This window comes from Lolium perenne, chromosome 6 (genome assembly GCF_019359855.2).
Source record: "Lolium perenne isolate Kyuss_39 chromosome 6, Kyuss_2.0, whole genome shotgun sequence".
Taxonomy (NCBI): Eukaryota; Viridiplantae; Streptophyta; class Magnoliopsida; order Poales; family Poaceae; genus Lolium; species Lolium perenne.
Genome location: NC_067249.2, coordinates 212,465,894 through 212,477,202, shown reverse-complemented (window position 1 = coordinate 212,477,202; position 11,309 = coordinate 212,465,894). Strand labels below are relative to the sequence as shown.

The following is an 11,309-nucleotide window of genomic DNA, read 5'->3' as shown; positions in this document are numbered from 1 at the left end:
AGCTTCATGCAATCCTAAGACTCTGGGCGTTGATTTCGTCCAATTCCGAGAATATTTCCTTACTAGGATTTCTGAAACCAAAAACAGCAGAAAACAGGAACTGGCACTTTGGCATCTCGTCAATAGGTTAGTTCCGGAAAACGCATAAATATGACATAAAGTATGCATAAAACATGTAGATATCATCAATAATGTGGCATGGAACATAAAAAATTATGGATACGTCGGAGACGTATCAGTGAGTTTCATGGTGTTTCTTCTCCACCGCTCGGTTCATTCCATTGGATGATGGCATTGAAAACCAACATATGTTTTATTAGTAATTGTTTACTTTCTTGTTCCTTGATGTTTGTAATTTGTTCTTTTAGCACCTTGAAACTATGTCATTGTGGCTTTATTAAGTTAAATCTGGGCCTTTGGCCTTTGTTTATAAACAACTTCATGTACTAAACCGGGGTTTTTTTCTGTTTTATGTGAGAAGGTTGTTGGGATCTTGCTTCACTGGATCGATCTAGGATCTTTTTTCATAGTTGCCGTGAAGATTTTTGTCCTCGCAATATTTGTCGTGCTTGCTACGTCCTCGATAATGGGGATTCATACTCTTAGGTTCTCAGCGAACATTGACCAGGCTATTCGGTTTCTTTTACCTAGCATACCGGTGTTCGTACTCTTGCCGATGGTGATTGACCACCTCAATGGTTGCGCGCGTGCACATGACCTTGGAATTGCGGTCAAATTCAAATTATGGGATAAACTTCGTTGGTATTTTCAGGTCTGTGGTTCGTGGTTTGGAAGTGAGCTTAGCTCAACTAGTTGGGGGAGTGGATCTACAAATCCAACACATGAGTTCAAATCCCCACATACATGAATTTAGGTTCCTATTTATACTTGAGAACATGATGCCTTCCAAGTTGGTGCAGAGGTCGAGAAGTGAAATTCTCCTTTTTTTTCTTGCCAGGTCCTAATCTCGTGAACTCGCCCCTAGCTTGACGTCTTCCGTCGCCCCCGATGGAAAACCCTAACGCCACAGCCTCTTCCTCCCTCCTCTGGTTTCCGTCGTCACTGACGCCGCCAGCGTGTGCGTGCGGGCAAAGCCCGTGATGCTGCGAGCGGCGACATGTTTCCCTCTTGCGCCGCACGTGTAGAGGGGCCTGTGGATCGTCAGCAGTGACCACCAGCCGGTAGCGGGGCTGGTCGGGGGTCAGCGTGTTCGGTTCTAGGGCAGCAGCCTCGGGGCAGTGGTTCTGCGGCGCGTCGCGCCTGACTGCCTTTGCGAGGGTTGGGGCGGCCCGGTGATGGCTTGGCGATGTGGCTAGTGGCAAGGGTGACCCTGACAGCTGTGGATCCGGTGTCTACGGCGGCGCGGTCGTGCTTGGTGGTGGCTGGTGGGTCATCTACGCCCCTTCCTACTAGCGGCTCATGGTGGTGGCCTACTTCAGTGTTGGGTGAGGCGGGAGACGACTCGTCCATGGGTCTGTGGTCGATGGCGGCGTATTCTTCCGCCGATGAGGTCGACCAGCGGGCGGCGGTGTGGGGCCTTGCCGATCTTCCTAATAAAGGAGGCTGACGTAGGGTTCCTCTTGTGCAAAGATGGAGACCTTCCCAAGGCCGGTCCTTCCCTATCTAGTTGGAGTGGTGAGTTCCAGAATTCTCCATCGACTAATGTAACGGTGCACCCTTGTTGAAGACATTGCTTTGAGAGTGGAGACTATTTTCAGGGTGAAACCCTAAGATCTTTGATCGAGCGACAATGATATTTGTGCACTGTTCCCATTCTAGAGGCATCGCTTTTGGAGAGCTTGGAGTTCATGTATTGTCTTGGTTGTGGATGTATTGTTGCTGCTATGGCTGTAATACCGCAGCGAGAATTTTATTTTGTTAGTTTTTCTTCTTCTGTTTTGGGCTATGTGCATCCGTACTGTCATTAGGGGTTTGCGTTGTTGCAGAATCTAGGTGTAATTGGCATCTCTCGATATTAATATATTCTCTTTATGAAAAAATCTATCTCCGACTGCCTCTAGAAAAGTACAAGATTGTGTCATGGAAGAAGAATTAGTTTCAAGCCTTGTAAATTTATTATTTTTTCAGACTTTATTTCATAACCGTTGCAGTTAGCTCGTGTCTTATTACCATGTATTATTTGTTATATTATAAATATATGTGATATTGATTGTAAAAGAAAAAGAGTAATCTGACGACGAGGACGACTGCAACTGACAAATCTAGTTGCATGAAGTTGAATGCAGCTTACCAGTTCAACCAATAAGACCCTTCTCGGTGGAGTATAGACTGGTATAACTGACTAACTGTACCAGTCTGCATTGTAGACTAGACTAGACCAGCAGAGTTCAGTCATCTACGTATACGTGAAATACTGAAATCCATATGTGTACATGTCCATCCATGTTTACTGGTTCTTCCGGTCGATCAGACGCAGTCACCCGGTGGCCATCCGATCGACTTGTCTCGTAGTAGCTTGCAGTCTCCGCCAGTTCGTAATTAAGCACGTATACTCCAACTAGCGGAACACACCGGCAGACGGAGCAGTTTTCCTCTCTGACGCTCAACATAAACATTACTCCAACGTCCTGTGCCCCATCAGCATGATCGATCTTGTTCCTTCGTTCAACACCTAATTCACGTAATCCCAGCGATCGATCCATAGACCGATCGACAGCTACGTGCCGATCGAGACCGCGGTCGGTCGACGCACGTACTCGGACCGGAGACCCGATGGATCTGATCGCACCTCATACTTTTCCACGAAGAATATGCACGTACGTACGTGGGTATGTTCGTCTCGCCATTAACTGCTGGTCGCTGTTGGGCTCTGTTCGTTGCGCTAGCTGATGATCTTGGTGAGACGAATTCTTGCATGATGTCGATTGATGGTTGCACGCACGCAGCACGCTGGAATCGATCGATCGATCGATATATCTATCTTTGGACTGTCCGACGCCAGTGGACTGTAGTGTACAGTGCAGACCCGGTCGTAGCCGGCGTCCTTGTTGAGGTATACTTCACTCACCCACTAGGCACAGCGACCAACTGTCTGGTTGAGCTAGATCGCAACTAACTAGGCACAAGATGTCACTGGAAAAGCTGGAGGCTCCTAACGGCGACTGCCCCACGACATAGAAATACATAATTCCGGAGGATAGTATATTTACTGTAGAAGTATTCCTTCAGTATGTAAAGCAAAGTGCGTAAGAAATGGATGCGATGAACGAATTAACTGCTCCCTCCGATTCACAATAAACATCTAGGTTCTTTAGTTCAAATTCAAAACCATGTTATTGATCGGAGGGACTAGCTAGTAGCTAGATGTATAATGCGGATCGAGTTCTACATATACCGTTGGATTTGAGCCTGCACACACTTGCTCTGACCAAGTGGGTGTACACGTAGATGACAAACACTTCGGTATGACATATACCGTTTATGATGTATGATCAAGGTAATGATGACGTTTGCCCACTATTTTCTTTTTGAATGCATCGCTTTTGGGGAAGATAGATTTTTGGTATCATCTTGGTTGTGTTTGCCACTGCTATAAATAATAGATCATTGTAACGAGACTTTTCTTTTCTGTATTTTATCTTTTTAGCACCGTTGCAGAGGCTAGATATAATTATTATCTTCACGATATTAATATATACTCCTCGTCAAATAAAAAGTACCGTTGTGGAGTACAACTACACATCCAGCTGTTGACTTGCATGACTCATTGACTCCAAATCGGGGCTAGTGTTGCGTTGTTGGCTCTTTTTTTTTATTTCTGCCCCATCTTTCAACTTATTAGGCATTGGATAGTTGGGCTCTCTTTTCGAAAATGGGTAGGTCGTGAGATTTCAGCCCATCATAAATCTAGTTATGGGCTTGTGCTGACGCGTACAAGAAGGAAAGGAATTGAGGACCATTTTGAATATCCAGTTGCAACAATTTTTTTGTAGCATTTCATTTTTTTACAAGAAGGATCCCGATCTATTATAACAGTTCACAAGAAGTAGAAAACCACCCCAAAAATAACACAAAATGACATCAAGGTCCTTGGAACACCTACCGACCGCTACTGCCGTTAGAGTAAGCCGACGACACGCCGATGTCATCGCTCTCATACCAAAGTCGGCCCAAAATTGTTAATGTTAGATGTGAAGTTTTTGTGCATGTATCTTTAAGCCCTAAGTACCAACACCCAGAGATGAATTTGGCGCCATTGAACTCTTGGATCGATCCGAATCTACTGACAACAAACCCGCAATACATCTAGACCAGACGAGTTGCACCACTCCAAGGGAGTCGCGACAAAGACAATTCTTTGCCCTCCAAAACGTCATATGAGGTTGCAACCGAGTAGGTTGACAAGGAGACCGGGAAAACCTATTTTTGTTCCGCACAAAGTCATCATAGCCACCATAACGTTATTGTGAGTTGACCAATCCCTAACTTTAGGAACCTTACTATAGCGCCGAGTGCAGGCCTCCACTCCCTCCTGCCGCTAGAGCGGCAAGCAAAGGAGGTGAGACCCATCGATTCCCCGAAGATGATGTAGACGGGTTGGATGACGCATGTGGCTAGGGAAAAACCCTAGATCCTTGGTTTAGTCGCCCAGGAGAAAAACGGAAGACACCACATTATAAAGCATGTGATTATTGTTGTTAACTAGTGCATAATCTGAAAATAAGAGAATAAATAGTGACAATATATTTTATTTGGTTACATTTGAATACGGGACCAACATATTTGTGCAAACAAGTATGTTAGTCTAAACAAAGTAGGGGAACCTGATTTTTTTACATTACCTTAACTTGAAACTCCAGCATAAAATTAAGAGAAAATCACCAATTTGGTCTATGAAGTTTCCCTAGACATGCGTTTTAATCACGAACTTGCAAATCTTGAATTCCGGGCCAAGAAGTTGCACCACATGAGCGTTTTTGTCATTCTGCTACAAGAAAATAATCATGTAGAGACGTTCATTGTGAGACGCATTTGTTTTCGTCCCTAGAATAGAAGACCACCCTCACGTTGAGACGTTTCTTGTGACGTTCCACTCAACGTCGCAAAATGTCTAGGTCTTCAAATTGTTGATTCGTAAATATGTAGCGTTGAACAGGCTGCACCCTAGTTTTTCTCTAAAATTTGCTTTGGGCGCTAACATTTTTTAGTTTTACCGCTTAAGAAAACATACACGCTTTCCTTTTGAGAAAAAATCTACAATATAGAGTTGTCCACCTTTTCCTCCAGGCCTCCAACTCTTCAGCCGCCATCTCAAAAAATAAAATCTTCAACCTCCACCCCAGATCTTCAACTTCTCATGGAAGATCCAGTCCACCGTCCTTGTCCTTCCGCTTAGGTTTGTGCTCCATCAAGTTCGTCTCGGTTAGATGTTGTAGTTTACAGTAATAAATCGATCTAGGTTGCCTCCAGCAATTCGCGACCCCCCTAGATCCGGCCGGCGAGACGGGCATGTGATTAATCGCATCACGGGGTTGCCGTCACACCAGGTGCGGGACTGTGGCGTGAATCCCATCGCCTGGTAGAGGCAGCTTGCAGGCCTTTTCCGTGAGCGCAGTGTGGGATTACGGAGTGAACCCCATCTACATGCCATCGTTGAGATGCTTCTGTCCTCGTAGGTTGTGAAGACCGCACCCAGGTGATATCTTATGAATTGTATTCTGCTACCTGTGCTAATGGCCAAACACCTATTGGATTTTGTTTTTCTCGTGTCAGAGAAAGTATTAGTCTGGATTTCACTTGTATGTTTTGCTTGGAATGAGTGTAGTCACCGAGAATAATTCAAGTGCTTGTGAGTTGTGATATGTGGATCTATTGATGAATTGTCTCATGCAAGGCCTCTTTTTGTGTTTTTCTTTCCCAACGTCTACTAGACATCTAAATCTGAGGATTCATACTGTAATCAAGTTAGATCTAGTTAGCTTCATGTATTATGTGTTACATTTTACAGAACAAAAGGGCTGACTGATTTTGATTCCTTTAGGGAAATGTACCATGCCGAGGATACCTAAGCAACCGTGGAAGACCAGTTTTCTAGGATGAGATGCAGAAAATGTGCAACTCAGACAAATATTGTTTGCAAGGTCCTGCACAAAATGATAACATCTCACCAGGAATGCCTAATGAATCTAGTAGTCCAATTAACATAATTTGTAAGTTTTGCTACTCCCTCCGATTCATATTAATTGACTCTAATATGGATGTATCTAGACATATTTTAGTTCTAGATACATCCATATTGAAGTCAATTAATATGAATCGGAGGGAGTATATTTTTTCCAACATATGTATGGTTATCATTTCTTGATGTTATGCAACAGAACTTCCACTTAGTTATCAGTAGGGGTGGGTATTCGCCTTCCTTCAAGTATTTCACTATTTTGCCGGTGATTAACTTCTATAAGTAAACTATGGTGGCATCAGGACTTATAGTGAGGTCATAGACGTGAACCATGTGAACTATTTTTTTTTATTCTTCGAGCTTGATATACAAGTTTTATGTTCTATTGTTCTGCAGCTTCGGAAGATTATTTGCATTTGCTACTCTTTGTTCTGAACTGGTAAAATTGGTTCTTCAGTATGATGCACCCGTAAAGCCAAAGCCAAGGTACATACAACTTTGTTTTCTTCTGAGTTCTAAGCCTATTTCCTCAGATACAAGGAGTAATTATCTGACTCTATAAAATTTGATTTATCTATCTGCAACCATATATGTAATCTTCTGAAGACTTTCTTATTTGATCAAGTACATAACCAAGTATCACTTTCAACGTACATGCTTCACATGTTGAATCCGTAGTGTGGTGTGTGAACTAAGCTCTACTTATCTTTTGTTTCATACACAAGCTCTCCATGTTTTCTACAGAACCAAGATCTACTTTTTGTTTGTTTTCTACACAAGTAAGCATTGTATGTTTCTGTACAGCTGTTTAGTACATTTAGTAATTTTTTTTCTTGCACCAGCCGGTAGGTATGCCGTATGCAACATTATACCAACAAAAATCCTAAATACCAATGTGAAGATATAGTCCCTCAGCGTAAGGATACTGCTCTGATGGTAAAACACATGCGCTATGTGCTTCATTTGTGCATATGGAAAGTAGAACTTGTTATTGAAATTTATTACCATTTAGTTTATGTTTCAGATGACTTTGTCTGCAACGAATTTTCTGTGTAGGTTTTTATGCTACAGCACATAACACTGCAAGGCAAATCAACAGTAGTGGCAATGGAGAGCGGATTTACCATTTCTAGATGCCGGAAGCTTGTAGACATATTCCAGCTACTGGAAGAAAATGTACAAGATTTGGAGAAATGTTCTTGGTCAAGTTTGTAATTGTTTCACGAAAATGTACAAATCAAATGTAAATTATTTCTTTCAAGAAATAAAGTTATTTACTCAACTAATGCACTATATTTTTAAGTTTCGTTATGGTCTCTGATAGCATGTACTCGGTATATGACTTTCGTGAATCACATGTAGCGTGAATTTGGCCACAACAATAAAATAATCAGTTTTATGTAAAAGAAAAGAAAATAAAATAAAATAATCAGTTTTATGTAAAATAAGCAAACGTCTTAAAGGTTTTTAGAGGTTTTTAGGACGCAAGAATCATACTATAAAGACAATGTGGGAGTAAATTAGCAAAACGTCTCTAACAAGATAGACATGCTTTATGAACGTCTCATGCCATGTAAAGACGCTTTGAAAGCGTCTTTCGGTGCATAAGAAGACGCTTCTGTGACGCTTTACACAAGCATCTCTACAAGCGTGTAGTGATGCTTTAAAGCCTGTTTAGTACCTAAATTGAGTGTCTCTATGTGCCGGTTATGTTGTAGTGCACGGCCACTCTTAGTGTCCAATAGTTTTTTTTACAAATTACCCCCGAAGAAAGTCAAACTGAGGACTAGAAAAATAGAAAAAACAAAAAAATTTGGGGCCAATTTGCAAAAAAAAAAAACCAATTGGCCACGTCAGCAAACTAATGGTCGCCATGATGGAGTGACGAAATCACTCGCGGGGCAAATTCATGACCCAAAATTCACGATTTACAAGTTCGTGACCAAAACGCACATCCGGGGCAACTTCATAGATCAAATTGGGGGTTTTTATAAAGGATACATGCATGCTCTAAAAAATTAATAAACGGAAACATGTGAACCCGAAAATCCTTACTTTACATCATTACCGTTGCTGATACTACAAATCGTGCCGCATTCTGTCTCGCCATCAAGTGTGTATTCATCTCTATTTTAGTCGGGAGGGGGATACCATATGTTACCATCATTGGTTGAGCACGATGGGCTTGCGTCCGTCTTCATCTCAAGGGGCGGAAGCATGTGGCCTCGCCATTGCGATGGCGTCGTCGATGGTAGCGCAATGCCGACGGAACCCCTAGAGGAGGCTTCTTCCTCGACGCACAAATCGTCACCTTGCAACGACCTCACAGCTGTCGACCGGGTCCATGAGATGGACATGACCACTATGAGAACCAAGAGAATGTGAACTACAAGCTTCCTCATCATCGTGGACATGGACCGTCGACTGCAAACTGATTCGAACTATCACTGTAAGAATGCAGTGTTTGTCTCTCTAGTATGACTCTATGAGCTATCGATCTACTGATAAAACTAGCTAGCAAGCTTTTCGATGTGCGCTGTGTATCAGAATTACATGTTCGTGCGGATAATATTTTTAATTTGATCTTTGATCACTTATCAGAATGATGCATATCATATACCGTAGGATTCGTATGGAAATTTCGCATCTTTTTCGTATTCATTGTTTTTCTAAATTCTATATTGTTTAAAAGTATTTTTAAATATACAAAACAACATTTTCGTAGATTTCACTATTTTAGTACAGTTTTTTAGGTCTAATTTTCAAACGGTTTATGATGCGTATGATAAGCCGTTGGAAAGTTGTTGACTAGGCGCAATTTTTTCATGTAGAGCATTGTTTCCAATTCATTCAATTAAAAGAGCAGATTTGAAGAAAAAAACGTGATTCCTTTTTCCAAATTTCTTGTTTTCTGTAACTAGTTTTTGGGATTTATTTCCAACCACTTGTCGGAATGTTTCGAATGAAATTGTGTTGAAAAGATATTGATTAGGCGCAACTTTTTCATGTTGAACTTTTTTCAAAATTCTAAATGGTTTAGGTTTAATTTTAGAAATACGCAAAAACAAAGATAACAATGACTTTGAAATTGGCTCATCCAGATTGATTAGTTGTGGCACTATGGTGGGTTGGAGCATTCCTAGAGTTATATTAGTGCTAATTGGACATGGGGCCGGTAGATTTACGCAATCGAAGGACGTACGGATGATTCTATGCGTATGATTTCCACCAAGAAAACCAAGTACATGAGTTGCTCGAATATGGAAGTGAACTTCCCGACATATGTTAATGAACTTCCGATTGCACTAGGCATGTTTGAAATGATCTTCCACACAGTTCAAAGTGAACTTCCGCCCAGATGAAAGTGAACTCAAAGAGAAATTTCCGGCTTGTATGAGTTGATCTTCTGGTGCGTTCAAAATGGATTTCTGTGCGGTACAAAGTGAACTTACATTTTGAGCATAGTGAATTTCGTCAAAAATTAATTTCCCTTCGTGTTTAAAGTGAACTTTCGTGCGATACTAAGTGAACTTCCATGCGGTAAAAAGTGAACTTCCGTTTTGACTAAACTGAATTTTGACAAAAACTAATTTTCTGGCATGTTTACATTGAAGTTCCATGAGGTGCAATGTGAACTTCCAGATGTTACAAAGTGAACCACCATTTTGACCAAAGTGAATTTCATCAAAATTTCAATTTCCAGCGTGTTTAAAGTGAATTTCCATGCGATGCAAAGTGCGGAAATGAACTTCGTGTGGTACAAAATGAACTTCATTTTGACAAAAAGTAAATTTCTCCGCATGTTAAAAATGAACTTCCTCGTGGTGTACAAAGTGAACTACCGTTTTGACCTACGTGAATTTGATAAAAAAGTAATTTTTCGGCATGTTTGATAAACCTTAATGTGAAATTCCAATAAAATGAAGTGAACTTTCGAAAATAATAAGCTGAACTTTCTTAAAAAATGAAGTGAACTCCAAAAAAATAAAGTGAACTTCCAAAAATGAAAAAAAAACTTCAAAAAGTGAAGCTAACTTCCGAAAAATGAAGTGAACCTCCGAGAAAAATAAAGTGAACTTCCGAAAAATGAACTGAACTTCTAGGAAAATGAAGTGAACTTCCGAAAAAATAAAGTGGAATTTTGAAAAAAAATGAAGTGTACTTCTGAAAAATGAAGTAAACTTCTAGGAAAATGAAGTGAACTTCCGAAAAAAATAAAGTGAAATTTTGAAAATTGAAGTGTACTTCTGAAAAATAAAGTGAACTTCCAAACAATGAGGTGAACTTCCGAAAACATGATGTCAACTTCCGAGATAAAAGAAGTGAACTTCAAGAAAATGAAGTGAACTTCCAAAAATGAAGTCAACTTCCGAGAAAAATGAAGTGAATTTTTGAAAAATGAAGTGAACTTTCGAAAAATGAAGTGAACTTCCAAAAATATGAAGTGAACTTACGAAAGGAATGAAGTGAACTTCTGAAAAATGAAGTGAACTTCCAAAAAAATGAAGCGAACTTTTGAAAAAACGAAGTGAACTTCCGAAAAAATGAAGCCAACTTCCGAAAAATGAAGTGAAGTTCCAAAAACATGAAGTGAACTTCCAAAAATATGAAGTGAACTTCCGAAAAATGAAGTGAAGCTCCAAAAAATCAAATTTTTAAAAATGGGGTTGTTTCGGTGTGGCTTGGGGAAGGTTCGACGATAGGCGGGTTGGGTCGGCAGGAGGTAAGGTGGGTTGGGTGGGGTCATTGGGAGGCGGGGTTTGGGTCGGCAGAAGGTGGGACGATGTGGATTCGGTGGTAGGTAGGGTAGGGTCGGTGGAAGGTGGGGCAGCGTAGGGTCGGTGGGATGGGGTGGGGTGGGTCGACAGGAGGTGGGTGGGGTCAGCGACAGGTGGGGTGGACAGGGTCGGTGGGTGGGGTCGGCGGGCGGTGAGGTGGGGTGGGGTCGACGGGCAGCGAGATGGTGTGGGGTCGACATGAGGTGGGGTGGGGTTGGCAGAAGGTGGGGTGGGGAGGCGCTGGTGTTTGCATCGGGTTTAGAAGGTCTTTAAAGAGGGATTTTGGAATAGCTAGCCTACATCATCCTAAGGGGCTCTATTCTAGAACCACTCTTAAGGGGGTTCTAAAATAATCCTGCGTCAACTATATATATATATACTAGACTTTCCAT

The 11,309-nt window shown here is 41.5% G+C and overlaps 1 long non-coding RNA gene across 1 annotated transcript; it reads left to right on the top strand.

Moving 5' to 3' along the window:
• Nucleotides 1-5,241: 5,241 nt before the first annotated feature.
• On the top strand, nucleotides 5,242-7,445 carry LOC127306189 (uncharacterized). The gene is made up of 2 exons (XR_011746780.1): nucleotides 5,242-7,075; nucleotides 7,196-7,445. It is a non-coding gene; the product is annotated as an uncharacterized lncRNA (long non-coding RNA).
• Nucleotides 7,446-11,309: the final 3,864 nt, after the last annotated feature.